Source organism: Suricata suricatta, chromosome 9, assembly GCF_006229205.1.
Source record: "Suricata suricatta isolate VVHF042 chromosome 9, meerkat_22Aug2017_6uvM2_HiC, whole genome shotgun sequence".
Classification (NCBI taxonomy): Eukaryota; Metazoa; Chordata; class Mammalia; order Carnivora; family Herpestidae; genus Suricata; species Suricata suricatta.
Window position 1 is genome coordinate 27,385,916 of NC_043708.1, and position 15,154 is coordinate 27,401,069.

At 36.8% G+C, this 15,154-nt stretch overlaps 1 protein-coding gene across 10 annotated transcripts in view; it reads left to right on the top strand.

Annotated features, from left to right (window-relative positions):
- Positions 1–15,154, top strand: part of NUMB (NUMB endocytic adaptor protein) — a 184,873-nt gene that overhangs the window by 66,650 nt on the left and 103,069 nt on the right. For all 10 annotated transcript variants that reach the window (XM_029952777.1, XM_029952785.1, XM_029952782.1 and 7 more), the window contains exon 3: positions 8,326–8,413. The gene's annotated coding sequence lies outside the window, so the exon portion shown is untranslated. The remainder of the gene's footprint in view (positions 1–8,325; positions 8,414–15,154) is intronic.

Here is a 15,154-nt window from a genome sequence, read left to right on the forward strand (position 1 = left end):
TTTAATTTTTATTTTTTTTATAATTTTATTTAACATTTATTTATTATTGAGAGAGAGAGAGAGAGAGAGACAGACAGACAGAGCATGAGCAAGGGAGGGGCAAAGAAGGGGAGACACAGAATCCGAAGCAGGCTCCAGGTTCTAAGCTATCAGCACAGAGCCCAATGTGGGGCTTGAACTCACAAACCACTAGATCCTGAAACTGAGCCGAAGTTGGATGCTTAACCAACTGAGCCACCCAGGCACCCCTTATTCTTTTTTTTTTTTTTTTTTTTTTTGAGAGAGAGAGCACAAGTAGGGGAGGGGCAGAGATAGAGGGAGACCCAGAATCTGAGTCATGCTTCAGGCTCTGAGCTGTCAGCACAGAGCCCAATGCAGGGTTCGAATGCATGAACTGTGAGATCATGACCTGAGCTGAAGTTGCTCACTTAACCTACTGAGCCACCCACACACCCCTAGACACTTTTCCAAAGAAGACATCTAGATGGCAAATAGATACATGAAAAGATGCTCAGTATCACTCATCATCAGGGAAATACAGATCAAACCACAGTGAGATACTGCCTCACACCAGTCAAAGTGGCTAAGATTAACAACTCAGGAAACAACAGGTTGGTGAGGAAGTAGAGAAAGGGGAACCTCTTGCACTGTTAGTGGGAATGCAAATGATGCAGCCACTCTAGAAAACAGTATGGAGGTTCCTCAACAAATTAAAAATAGAATTACCCTACAACCCAGCTGTTGCATTAGTAGGAATTTATCCAAAGAATAGAGGAGTGCTGATTCAAAGGGGCACAGGCACCCAATGTTTATAGCAGTGCTAGCAACAACAGACCAATTATGGAAAGAGCCCAGATGTCCATCAAGTGATGAATCGATCAAGAAGATGTGGTATATATACACAATGGAATACTACTTAGCAATGAAAAAGAATGATATCTTGCTATTTGCAACAACGTGGATGGAACTAGAGTGTATTATGCCATGCAAATAAGTCAGTCAGAGAAAGATACCACGTGATTTCAACTCACATGTGGAATTAGAGAAACTTAACAGATGATCATAGGGGAAGGATAGGAAAAACAAGATAAAAGCAGAGAGGGAAACAAACCATAAGAGACTCTTAAATAGAACAAACAGAGGTTTGATGGGGGTGGTGAAAATGGGTGATGGGCATTAAGGAGGGCACCTTTTGGGATGAGCCCTGGGATGTTTTATGTAAGTGATGAATCACTGGATTCCCATCACTTCTGAAGCTAAGACTACACTGTATATTAACTAACATGAGAATAAATTAAATGAATAAAATTAAATCTGAAAAAAAAAGAACTCTAATGAGCAAAGAGGGCATTAGCTCTTTATTTAAAAGAATATCCTCTTTTCCATCTACCTTCTAACCCTAACACTTTGTTTTCTCCCATCCTGGTTGATTTTTCTTCATAAACAACATATTATATATTTGTTTCTTTATTATCATTACAGCCTCCCTAAATACAATATACCATCAGAAGGGTAGAGATTTTGATTCATTCTCTACATTATCTGCATAGTCTAGGAGAGTACCTGGGCTCAAAATGCTTCCCAATATGTAACTTGTTGAATAAATGAATGTATTTTCTGGTTCAAATCACAATGTTTTTTATCAACTACATTAAGAATATCATTCTATAACTACATTAAGCAGCACTTAAATGTTTCTGTCTGATATAGGAAGAGGAAGTAGGTCTTTTGAGACATATTTTTATTGAAGATTTAGAAATGTGAGTTGCTTGATAGTTCAGGTAGATCAGTTAATAACTGGGTAATATGCTGTATACAAAGAAGAAACATAGATGATTCCACTGCCTACTTGATCTAGGAAAGAAGTTTTGTTTTTTTTTTTAAGTTTTATTTATTTATTTTGAGAGGGAGAGAGAGCACACACAGGGGTGGGGTAGATAGAGGATGAGAGAGAGAATCCCAAGCAGGCTCTGAGCTGTCAGCAAAGATTCCAACATGCGGCTCAAACTCATGAACCGTGAAATCTTCACCTGAGCTGAAATCAAGAATTGGACACTTAACATAACTGAGCCAACCGGGAGCTCCATAAAAACAGACTTGACTTTTAAGAGCATTTCTGTGTTCATAGCAAAATTGAGCAGAATGTACAGAGTTCACATAAGCCTTTTACCTCCAAATATGCACAACTTCCCTGACTATTTATGTTGGGCACGGGAGTGGTACATATGGTGACATACCATTACCACCTAAACTCCATAGTTTCATTAGGGTTCATTCTTTGTGTTACATATTGTATGAGTTTTTGACAAATACATCATGAGGTGTATTTAACATTACAATAGTATAAGAATAGTTTCAGTGTCCTAAAACCTTTTGTGTTCTGCCTATATATCTCTCAAAACCTGCTAGCTCTTGGCAACCAGTAGCAATCTTTTTACTGTCTCCAAAGTTTTGCTTTTTCTAGAATGCCACAGAGTGGGAATCATACAGTATTCAGCCTTTTTACTTGATATTCATTTAAGTTTTCTCCATGTCTTTTCTTCGTTTGGTAGCTCATTTTTTTTTTCAGTGCTGAATGTTACTCCATTCTCTGGATGTATCACAGTTTATTCATTTATTTACCTACTGAAGGACATCTTGGTTGCTTCTGAGTTTTGGCAATTATGAATAAGCTGTTATAAACAACCATTTGCATGTTTTGTGTAGATGTAATTATTCAGCTACTTTGGACAAATACCAAGGAAGAGGATTGCTAGATTATATAGTAAGAGTATGTTTAGTTTTTAAGAAACTACTAAACTGTCTTCCAAAGTGGTGGTACCATTTTGCATTGCTACTAACTATGAATGAAAATTACAGTTGCTCCACATCCTTGTCAGAATTTGGTGGTGTCAGTGTTCCGGATTTGGGGCATTCTAATGATAGGTGTGCAGTGGTATCTCATTGTTGTAATTTGTAATTCCCTAATGATGTATGATGTTGAACAACTTTTTACATGTTTATTTGCCACCTGAATATCTTTGTTGAGATATCTGTCAGTCTTTTACCTATTTTTAAATTGAGTTGTTTTCTTATTGTTAAGTTTTGAGAGTTCTTTGTATATTTAGGATAATAGTCCTTTATCAGATGTGTCTTTTGCAAATATTTTCTCCCATTCTGTGGCTTGTTTTCTCATTCTCTTGGCAGTGTCTTATGGTGAGCAGACGTTCTTAATTTTAAGGAAGTCCAGCTCCTCAATTATTTCTTTCACAGATCATGCCTTTGGTCTTGTATTTAAAAAGTTATTATACTCAAAGTGATCTAGATTTTTTCCCTGTGTTATCTTCTAGTAATTTCATAGTTTTACATTTTACATTTAGGTCTATGATTCATTTTGAGTTAATTTTTGTGAAGGATGTAAAGTTTATGCCTAAATTCCTTAGTTTTCTTTTTGCTAGTTGTTTTAGTACCATTTGTTAAAAAGACTCTGTTTTCGCCATTGTATTGCCTTTGCTGAGAAATAGTTAATTGTATTTATGTGGGGCTATTTCTGGTCTCTAAATTTTACTTTTATTTTTAAATATTTTTATTTGAATATGGTTGGCATGGGCTTTAAATTTTAGAGTAAGTTTGTCATATCTACAAAATAATTTGCTGGGGTTTTGACTGGAATTGTATTAATCTATAGCTCAAGTAGGGAGTAATTGACATCTTGGCAATCTTCTGATCCATGAATATGGAATATTTCTACATTAATTTAGTTTTTTTAAAGTATATTTATTTTGAGAGAGAGAGGATGAGTGAGGGAAAGACAGAGAGAGAAGAGAGAGAGAGAGAGAGAGAGAGAGAGCGAGAAAATACCAAGCAGGCTCCACACTGTTAGCACAGATCCTGACATGGGCCTCAATCTCACATCCATTAGATCAAGACCAGAGCCAAGATCAAGACTCAGATGCTTAACCGTCTGAGCCACCTGGGTGCCCCTACATTAATTTAGTTTATGTATGATTTTGTTCATCACAGTTTTTTAATTTTCTTCATAAAGATCTTATACATATTTTGTTAAATTGCCTTAAATTATACCTAAGTGTCTGATTTTTTTAAGTGTTTATTTTTGAGAGAGAGGGAGACACAGAATCCAAAGCAGGCTTCAGGCTCGGAGCTGTCAGCACAGTGCCTGATGAGGGACTCAAACCCACAAAGCGCAAGATCATGACCTGAGCCATAGTCAGTGCCTTAACCAACTTAGCTACCCAGGTGACCCCAAGTGTCTAATTTTTTTAATGTGTTCATATAAATGTATTATTTTAAATTTCAAATTACACTGTTCATTGCTGGTATATAGGAAATTGATTGACTTTTGTATATTAACCTTGGGTCCTGCAACCTTGCTATATGTAATCACGTATTAGTTCCATAGGCTCTTTATTATTATTATTATTATTATTATTATTATTATTTTGGATTTTCTGCTTATGCAATCATTTCATCTGTGAACAAAGACAATTTTATTTCTTCCTTCCCAATATGTGTACCTTTTATTTCCTTTTATTATCTTATTTCATAAGCCTGAAGTTCCAATATAATGTTAAAAAGGAGTGGTGAGAGGAGACATCTTTGCCATATTCTTGATCTTATCAGGAAGTCTCCTAGGTTCTCACCATTAAGTATGATGTTGCTATAGGTATTTGTAGATTGAGGAAATTGCCCTCTATTCCTAGTTTGCTGAAGAGTTTTTATCATGAATGAGTGTTGGATTTTGTCAAATCCTTTTTATCTGTTGATATGATCATGTAATTTTTCTCTTTTAACTTGTTAATGTGATGAATTGACGTTAAATGATTTTTGAGTGTTGAGTCAACCTTGCATACCTGAGAAAATCCCACTTGGTTGTGGTGTGCAGTTTTTTTAATACATTGTTGGGTTCACTTTGCTAATATTTCTCATCACATTTCTATTAATGTTTGGCTCCTTCATGGCATGCTGATCAAATATTCTGTTAAAGCTTTGAAAAATAGCGTATATGTTGGATGACAGAATTGTCTAAATTAAACGAGATAGAATTTAAAGCACATTATATCAAGATTTTTTGAGAATTTAATATGCACAGTTAATGGCACAAACTATTTGAGTTATAATCCCAGCTTTCCCATTTATATACTGTGAAACCTTGAGCAAAATATTTAACCTCTCCACCTCTCATACTTATCACCTAGGGTTGTTACGAAGTATAGAAGAAGTGTTATGTGTTAAGTCTTATAAAACAATAGCTGGCACATAGTAAGATCTGATTAAATGATACCTGTGGTTATTATACAGTTTTGCACTTAGATTCAGACTGAGTTTAAGATGTGAATGATATGACTTAGCCCAACTAAGAAAGATTAAGGACGCCTGGGTGGGTCAGCCGGTTAAGCATCCGACTTCAGCTCCGGTTGTGATCTCTTTGTGAGTTCGAGCCCTGCGTCTGGGGCTCTGTGCTGAAAGCTTAAAGCCTGCTTCAGATTCTGTCTTCCTCTCTGTTTGCCCCTCCCCTGCTCACGCTCTGTCATTCTCAAAAATAAACATTCAAAAAATTTAAAAAAAACAACTGAGAAAGATTAGATATCTTAGTCTTTTGTGGATTGTAAATACGAGAGTGATAGTGTGGTTTGGATAGGATAAAAGTTAATGTAGCTTGAAGATCGAAAAGAGGGGTTACCAGCCTTGATACTATGTATACTACTTCTGACTATAATAGTTTGAAGAAAAAATAAAATTTAACATTTCTGAATTTGAGATTGATGGAAAGCCCTTTGCCAGAATCTAGGAGAAATATTCATTTACTTACAAGGTGGAGGGCTTGGTTTGAAGAAAACCAACCAAAACATGCCTGGATTTTGGCATAAGATCCTGTTAAAGAAGGAGAGAAAAAAATTCATGCCTTTCTTTCTGATGGCCTGTTCCTGGACACAAGGTTAGCACCCACTGGAAAACTGGCTGCTCTTCTCTCTTAGTGACTTTCAAACTTGAAAATTATTTATATAAAAGAAGACTTCTTTTCTCAGGCCTAATCTAAATAACCAAAGAGTGCAAACTATGTTCCTTCTCTCCTACCCTGCTATTTCTTAACCCTTTATTTTGTTGAATTTTTTCTATACCTTTTACTTTTTAACTAATAATATAATTTATTTACGTTTATAGTTTGTCTTTCCCACAACTAGAATTAAAGTCTCACAAAAGCTTTTTTTCACTGAAGCATCTAGAACATTGCCTGGGACAGCATAGATACTCAGTAAATATTTGCTGAGTAAGCTGAGTGAACAAAATCTCAGGCTGAAGTCCAATAAATTATGAGCTCATAACAGCTTTAACGGAAGCCAGGGCAGGGAATTGGAGTTGTATCTACTGGTTCCTGTCCTCTTCCACCCTGGGGAATCTCTATAAGTAGCACAATTTGAAAACTTTTACAGGTAATGATCTATTTGAGGTTGCTGGAGTGGAGTTGACCCATTTTATTTTATTTTTCTTTCTATATCTAGTAACAGTAATTCCCAGAAAACAGCTGGGCCTGAGTGGGGTAATGATGGATACATGTAGTTAGCTACAGAAAGGCTCATTTCCAATGGAAAATATACTTCCTGAAGTGTCAAGCTCTATTAGAAGCTCTGGTTGATAAAGAATTGCTGGTAGCAATGCACCAGCCATCAACTCAGAATGTCAGAGAACATTATCATGCTAATGTTTTAGATATTTTTAAAAAATCAGAAAATTAAATAGATGATTGTTAAGACCTAGAATATAAACAGAAAACAAATGAGCCTGTGTTTCAAATGAGTAACATAACCATATTGAAGATAACCCAAGTAACTTAAGGGCATAGTATGTATTTTCAAATTCAAGATTAAAAAAGTACTATGGGGCCCCTGGGTGGCTCAGTTGGCCAAACATCTGACTCTTGATTTCAGCTCAGGTCATGATCAGCCTGGTGTTGGGCTCCACCCTGAGCAGATCCTGCTTGGGATTCTCTCTCTGTTTCTCCTGTACTCTCGCTTGCACTCTCTCTCTCTCTTTCAAAAATAAATAAATAGGGGTGCCTGGGTGGGTCAGTTGATTGAGCCTTGAACTCTGATTTCGGCTGGGGTTGTGATCTCACAGTGAGTCTGAGCCCCGCGTTGGGCTCTGCTCTGATAGTGTGGAGCCTACTTGGGATACTCTGTCTCCTTCTCTCTGCCCCTCCTCAAAAATAAATAAACATTAAAAAAATAACTATAAACAAATAATGAACCCTAGTTTGTAGGCTGGTTTTTTTGGTGGTGGTATGATTGGCAATTTTAAAGCTATTTTCTATCTATTATTCTAGAATTAAATAACTTTGTGGGGGCGGTGGGGCGAAGGGAAAATTCTTTCTTAAAATTACAATAAATGTAGAACTGTTGGACTTAGAAAACGACCATTTCAGAGGCACCTGAGTGGCTCAGTTAAGTATCCAACTTTGAGTCAGGTCATAATCTCACAGTTTGAGTTCAAGCCCCATGTCAGGCTCTGTGCTGACAGCTCGGAGCCAGGATAAGCCTGCTTTGGATTCTGTGTCTCTGTCTCTCTCTACCTGCTTTGATGACATGCCTCTTTGTCTTTTTCTTATAAAAATTTCTTCATACCATTGCTAGGAATCACTCCTTGTTGACACAGCTCTTTATATTTTGGGCCCCTCGAATACTACCAGTCTTTATTTTTTATTTATTTTTATTTTTTAATGTTTATTTATATTTGAGAGAGAGACAGAGCATGAGCGGGAGAGGAATAGAGAGAGATGGAGACAGAATCTGAAGCAAGCCCAGGCTATGAGCTGTCAGCACAGAGCCCAGTGTGGGGCTCAAACTCAAAAGCTGTGAGATCATGACCTGTGCTGAAGTCAGATGGCCAACCAACTGAGCCACCCAGGTGCCCCTGAATACTATCAGCCTTAGAAAGAATATGTGTAGAATGGAATTTGTGGAAGTTGTCAGTAAACAACAGTTTCTGTTCTGTTTGTCTTTTTCTTTGTGTATTTATAGTATTTTATATTTCACAAATTCAGTCATTTACCTCTAAGGCATTTGGCTTGTAACTAGGGGAATTATTTGTTATGAATTAGAAGAAATTATGCTTCTACATTAGTGTGTGGATTTTATAGTTTCTATGGTAACTTGGAGTAGTCATCTTCTATCATTAGAATGAAGTCCTGTTCTCTGGGGTAAGTTGAGAACCTCCTCTTTGTATTTTGTGTACCTGTATTTTGTTTGGAGTTACCCTATCAGTGTAATGTAGCAGTCATTATGTTACTAACAACAATTTTGTGAGATGTTTATTATTCTCATTTTACAGATGAGGAAACTGAGGCTTGGTGAAGTTACGAAACTTGTCCAAAGTCACACAGCTTACTGTAAAGGGCACAGCCAAGATTCAGAGCCAGGTCTGTCCAACTTCAAAACTCTTAATTATAGCCATGAAACTTTGAAATGCTGTTAGTATCAACCTATGATTAGTTGTATTGCTATTAGTATTGCTTAACTGTTGTTTAACTGTTACTAATAATTTTTTTAATGGTGAGTTTTTTTTGTCCATGGTAATTTTATGTATCTTTTAAATATTGTGAAAAGAAGTATAACATAGTAATTAAGGGTCTGGGCTCTGGAGACAGATTCCTGGATATGAACCCTTAAGCTTCTCCACTTACTTGTGTGACATTGGGAAAGTGACTTAACTTTTTCTGTACCTCAGTTTTTCTGTCTGTAAAATGGTGATAGTAATATTACCCACCTGATAAAGTTGTAAAGGTTAAATTATATAATATGTATAAGAGCACTTATAATAGTACCTGACACATAGTAAGCAATCATTTATCATCTCCTAGCAGTTAGTAAAACAAATGATGATTATTTCTGTATTACGAAACTGAACAAGGAAAGTTTAAGTACCAATATAAAGTATCACAAAATTCACCTAAATCAGAATTAAATTTGAATAAGTTAGACCTAGGGAAAATCATACATTTAATCAATTTCAGATCTGTGGTAGAGCAAACTGGGCAACTGCTTATGAGCCTCACATGTACAAGGATATTTTACATATAAGGACCAAACATAGTTCCACTATAAATACACTTGAGCTCTATATGATCATTGTATTATGAATGTGTTTTGTCTATTTTCCCCTTGTAAATGAGATTTATATTCAGAATAAGTGTTTGCATTTTTTGGTGGCTTTTAAGGAGATCTTTTGGCAATGTTCGTAGATAATTACAAACAACCAAAACCTTATGTGTTATGTAAGATGTTGGCAACATTTCATCACTTGCAGGAATAGTTATCAGAACTTGCACTGTGTTGAATGTGCACAGTGATTGACCTTTGAACTAGTGGGGCCACAGCACATTCAGCTAGAACTCATCCATGTACTGATCATGTACTCTTTACTCATACTTGGTCATTGCAGCTGTAAAAATTCTGAAGTGCCATATCCACTATTACTATACTTTAATAAAGTAAAATATGTGATTAGTGAGTATGAAGTTTATACCAATAGAAAAAATACTGATAAATGGGAGTATTTTGGGTCAAGTTCTTCAAGTATTCCAAAGCTGTTATTTTAAAATAAACTTGCCCAAGAGTTCCTGGATGGCTCAGTCAGTTGAGTGTCCGACTTGATTTCAGCTCAGGTTATGATCCTGGGGTTGTGGGATCAAACCCTTTTAGGCTCTGCATGGAACATGGAGCCTGCTTGGGATTCTTTCTCTCCCTTTGACCCCTTCCCTGCTAGTGCTTTCTCTCAAATAAAAATTAAAGAATATATATGTACATGTATATGTATATACATATATATACACATACATTTTCTATATATGTGTGTATCTATCTATCTATCTACATAAAATGGGACTTGCCTTGTATGTGAGCCCAAATCTCTCTGTAACTTTTTTTTTAATGTTTTTTAAATTTATTTTGAGAGAGCGAGCACAAGCAGGGGAGGGCGGGGGGAGGGTGGGGGGCGTACAGAGGCTCTGAAGCCAGCTTAGTGCTGACAGCAGAGTCTGGCGCGGAGCTCGAACTCACAAACCGCAAGATCATGACCTGAACCAAGTCGGACACTTAACCAACTGAGCCACCCAGGTGCTCCAGATCTCTGTAACTTTTTAAAAAAGATCTTTGTAACTTTTAATCTATATATGCATTTAATTCTGTTTTATGATACTGAGTCTTTCTATCCTTGAACATGATATATCTTTCTAGCTATTTAAATATTTCAAAATATCTCAGTAAAGTTTTTTTCTTTTTCTCTGTAAATATCTCTCAAATATTCTCTTTGAATTATTAGATGCCTTATTTCTTGTTACTATTGTAAATAGTATATTTTTCCTCTTTTGTTTTTCCTTTCCATTTCTATTTGCTGATGTAAGCTTTTTTGGTATATAGATCTATGTTCAGTTACCTTACTAGGTTACTGTATTAAAATAATGTGAATGTTGGGGTGCCTGGGTGGCTCAGTCCGTTAAGCTTCCAACTTCGGCTCAGATCATGATCTCACATTTGTGGGTTCAAGCCCAATGTCGGGCTCTGTGCTGAGAGCTCGGAGCCTAGAGTCTGCTTCAGATTCTGTGTCTCCCTCTGTCTCTTTCTGTCCCTCCCCCTCTTGTGCTCTGTCTCTCCCTGTCTCAAAAATAAATAGAACAGTAAAAAAAATAATGTGAATGCAAGTTGTGTTTTCCTTTACAATGCTTACTTCTTTTCTCCTTTTTTTTTTTTTTTGTCTTACTAAGTTTTTTTTTTCATCTTAGTTAGGACTTACAGTTTAATATTCAATACAAGTGTTAATACTGGGCATTCTTATGTTGTACTTAAGTTTTAAAAGCAAGTGCTTCATAGGACACCTGCGTGGCTCAGTTGGTTACGCATCGGACTTCAGCTCAGGTCATGATCTCACTGTTTGTGAGTTCAAGCCGTGCCTTGGGCTCTGTGCTGACCTAGCTCAGAGCCTGGGACCTGCTTCAGATACCATGTCTCCTCTTTCTCTCTGCCCCTCCCCTGCTTGCATTCTGTCTCTCTCTCTGTCTCTCTCAAAAATAAACATTAAAAGAAAAAGAAGGAAGCACTTCTTATATTTCACCATTAAGAATAGTGCTTGCTGTAGTTTTTTTTTTTTTTTAAGTATCTCGGTTTAAGTAATCTGTACACCCAGCGTGGGGCTCAAACTCATGACCCTGAGCTCAAGAATCACGTGCTCTTCCAACTGAGCCAACCAGGTGCCCCAGTGTTGGTTGTAGACTTTTTATAGATACTCTGTAGGTTCAAGACATTTCTGTTGCTAGTTGGCTAAGGTGTTTTTTGTGTGTGAAGAATGAGTATTAAATTTTATCAGACACTTTTTCTGTACTTGTGAAAAGATGATATGTTGTTGTCTTATTCTGTTAAGAGTGGTGAATGACATTTATATATTTCCTAATGTTGAATTACCCTTGCATTGCTGGATGAACCAAACGTAATCATGATAGTATTTTTTTATATACAAGTAGATTTAGTTTATTAGTGTTTCATTTATGATTTTTGTATCTATGTTCATGGGTAATATTGGCCCATAATTTTATTTCTTATATTATCTTAGTTTGATTTTGGTATTTGGATCATACCAGCCGTGGGGTGCCTACCTGACTCAATTAGAGCCGGGTAGAGCATGTGACTCTTGATCTCAGGGTTGTGAGTTCAAGACCCATGTGGGGCATAAATCTCAGTTAAAAAAAAGTAAATTAATAAAAATAGATGATATATATATCACTAATGATATATATAAGACTAGAATGATTTGGGGCGCCTGGGTGGCTTGGTCAGTAAAATGTCAGACTCTTGATTTTGGCTCAGATTGTGAACTCACAGTTGTGGGATTGAAACCCATATTAGGCTTAGCACAAAATGTGGTTGGGATATTCTCTCTCCTACTCTCTCTGCCCCTCCCCTGCTTGTGGGATCTCTCTGTCTCTCTGTATCTCTCTCTCTCAAATAAATTAATTAAAAAAAAAAAGACTAGAATGATCTGTTTCTTGAACATTTGGCCAAACTTCTATTCAATTGTCTGGGCTTAGTATTTTGGGGGGGAGTGTGTTGGCTTAGTACTTTTTTGGTAGGTATGTATTCAGTTTTCTAATGGTTTTATTTAAATTTTCTGTTTACATAATTAGGTCAGTTTTAGAAAAAATTTGTCTTTGGGGTGCCTGGGTGGCTCCGTCAGTTGAGCAGCTGACTTGGTGTCCTGTCATGATCTCACAGTCTGTGAGTTCAAGCCCTACATTGGGCTCTGTGCTGACAGCTCAGAGCCTATAGGCTGCTTCGGATTTTGTGTCTCCCTCTCTCTCTCTGCCCCTTCTCTGCTCACGCTCTGACTCTTTCTCTCTCTCAAAAATAACTAAACATTAAAAAAATTTTTTTAATAAAAATATTTTTTCTTTTTTCATCCATTTTGTCTGGGGGGTGTTTTGGTTTTGTTTTGGCTTTGGTTTTGTATGTGTGTGTTTTTGTGTTTTGATTTTTAAGTATATGGCAGAGAGGTGTCTGGGTGGCTTAGTTGATTAAGCCATCCGACTCTTGATTTTGGCTCAGGTTACTATCTCACAGTTCTTGAGTTTGAGTCCTGTGTTGGACTTTGTGCTGACAGTGCTGAGGCTGCTTAGCATTCTCTCCCCCTCTCTGCCCCTCGCTCACATGCATGTGTGTGCTTTTGCTCTCTCTTTCTATCAAAATAAATGAATAAACTTAAAAGTATTTGGCATAAAGTTGTTCAAAGCATTCTTTTGTTATCTTTAAATTTCTGCTTAGTAGTTCTCTCTTTTTTATTCCTACCATTTTTTTTAACTTCTGTTTTTCTCCATCAGTCTTGCTAAAGGGTTTATATGTATTCTTAGCTTTGTCAAAAACCAGTGTTTGACTTTGACTTTCTCTATTATATGTTTTTTGTTTTATTAATTTTTGGCCTTTCTCCTTCATGCACCTTTGAAGTGAAAAGCAGAATCTAATATAAGGACATTAGGATATCACATGTTTTCCAAGGACAGGATTTCTTGAAGAAATTTTTAAAAAATATTTGTTTATTTTTGAGAGAGAGCAAGAGCGTGAGCAGGGGAGGGGCAGAGAGAGAGGGAGACACAGATTCTAAAACAGGCTCCAGTCTGTCAGCACAGAGCCTGACGCAGGCTCAAACTCAAAAGCTGTGAGATCCTGACCTGAGCTGAAGTCGGACACTCACCTGACTGAGCCACCCAGGTGGCCCCCAGGTATAGGATTTCACTAGGCCTTAAGAACAACTGGACCCAGGGGCTCACAGTGCTACTATGACTTTACGTCTTCCTCTTTTCTTTGAGTCTGTTTCTTTTCTCTCATTGTCAGCTGGATTTTCTATTCTTCAGTCTACGTGGCAGAAAATGGTGACAGTGAGCCTCTGAGTTTGATGTCAGTTCCAACTTTGTATGCTCTTGATTCCTCCAGTGATTTCAGATTTTTCCATCTGGATCACTTCTTTGTTTTTGAAGATTTTTTTTTTTCCTTTAGAATTCTCTCTAATGAGATTTTCTGTAGTAAGCTCTGTTTTTGGTTTTTTATCTGAAAGTGTATCACTTTTTTGATAGATATTTCACTAGGCATAGAATTATAGACTGGCAGTATTTAGTCATTGGAAGAAATAATTCCACTCCCTTCTGGTTTGCATTGTTGCTATTGATAAATTAGCTGCCTAATAGTTTTTGCTTAAGTGAATGTGTTTTTTTTTTTTTAATCTCTGGCTGCTTTTTAACTTTCATGTGCTGTGCCTAGGTATAGATTTCTTTTGATTTAGCCTGAGTGAGACTTTTAATGTGAATTGCTTATTTTCCCTGGAAAAAATATTTGTGGTTCTTTTTTGAGATCCAAGAAGGAAACGCATTGCTTCAAGAGTATATGCCTTTAGGGGCGCCTGGGTAGCTCAGTTGATTAAGCATCCAACTTCAGCTCAGGTCATGATCTCACAGTTCGTAGGTTCGAGCCCCACGTCAGGCTCTGTGCTAACAGCTCAGAGCTTGGAGCCTGCTTCAGATTCTGTGTCTCCCTCTCTCTCTGACCCTCCCCTGCTCACACTGTCTCTCTCTGTCTCTCAAAAATAAATAAAAAACACACAAAAAAAATTTTTTTTAAAGAAATAAAATAAAAAAAGAGTATATGCCTTTAGTTTTTATCCCCCCAGATACCTCAAGGTACTGCAATTTGGTGACCAAATTTATCCCTTGAGGTTTTGTGCCACCCTAATGGGGTGACTTTGGGTTGCAAATATGTATATGGGCCTTCTTGTCTACAGCCTCTTAGGAATTTTTGTTCTCTTCTGCATCAAGAAGACAAATTTCCTTGTTCTAAGGTGCTGAGATGTGGGAAGTGGTGAACTGGGTTTACGTTCTGTTCATTCTTTTCCTGAGCATGAAACTTTTGTTGCGGGGGCGGGTCTCAGCTTTATGGAGAAAGGGTCTTTTGTTAGATGTTCCATGTTGGGTAAGTCTTATTCTTTGATTTCCGTTTTCTCCCAAGAGACCATCAAAATGGAAGCACAACTTGGTGAGTTACACAGATGTATACAGGGTAAAAACTCTTTCCTTATGCCACTTCTCTCTCTGAGTTTCTACTTTCTTAAAAATTTTGGTCTGGTTATTCCTTTATGATCTTTTCAGCTCTTCATGCCTCAGTGCTTTTAATATCTTTTGAAATAAAATTTTACCCATCACTTTAGCCTTTTTCAGTGAGAGAATTGGGTGAATAATCTAGCCTATTGTATTACTGGAAGTGGAATTTTATTCTAATTTCTTTGTGTTTTCTTTTTCGATTCCTTCAGACAGATGCTTAAATCACCATTTACTGGACTTTTTTTCTAATATGAGCATTTAAAATTATACATTTAGGTCTTTCATCTATTTTGAATTTATTTTTGTGTATGATGTAAGAAATTGGTCCATTTTCATTTTCCTGCATGTCATTAAATTAACAACTCAGGAAGCAACAGATGTTGCTGAGGATGCAGAAGAAGGGGAACCCTTTTGCACTGTTGGTGGGAATGCAAACTGGTGCAGCCACTCTGGAAAACAATATGAAGGCTCCTCAAAAACTTAAAAATAGAACTACCGCATGACCCAGTAAGTTTATCCAAAGGATAC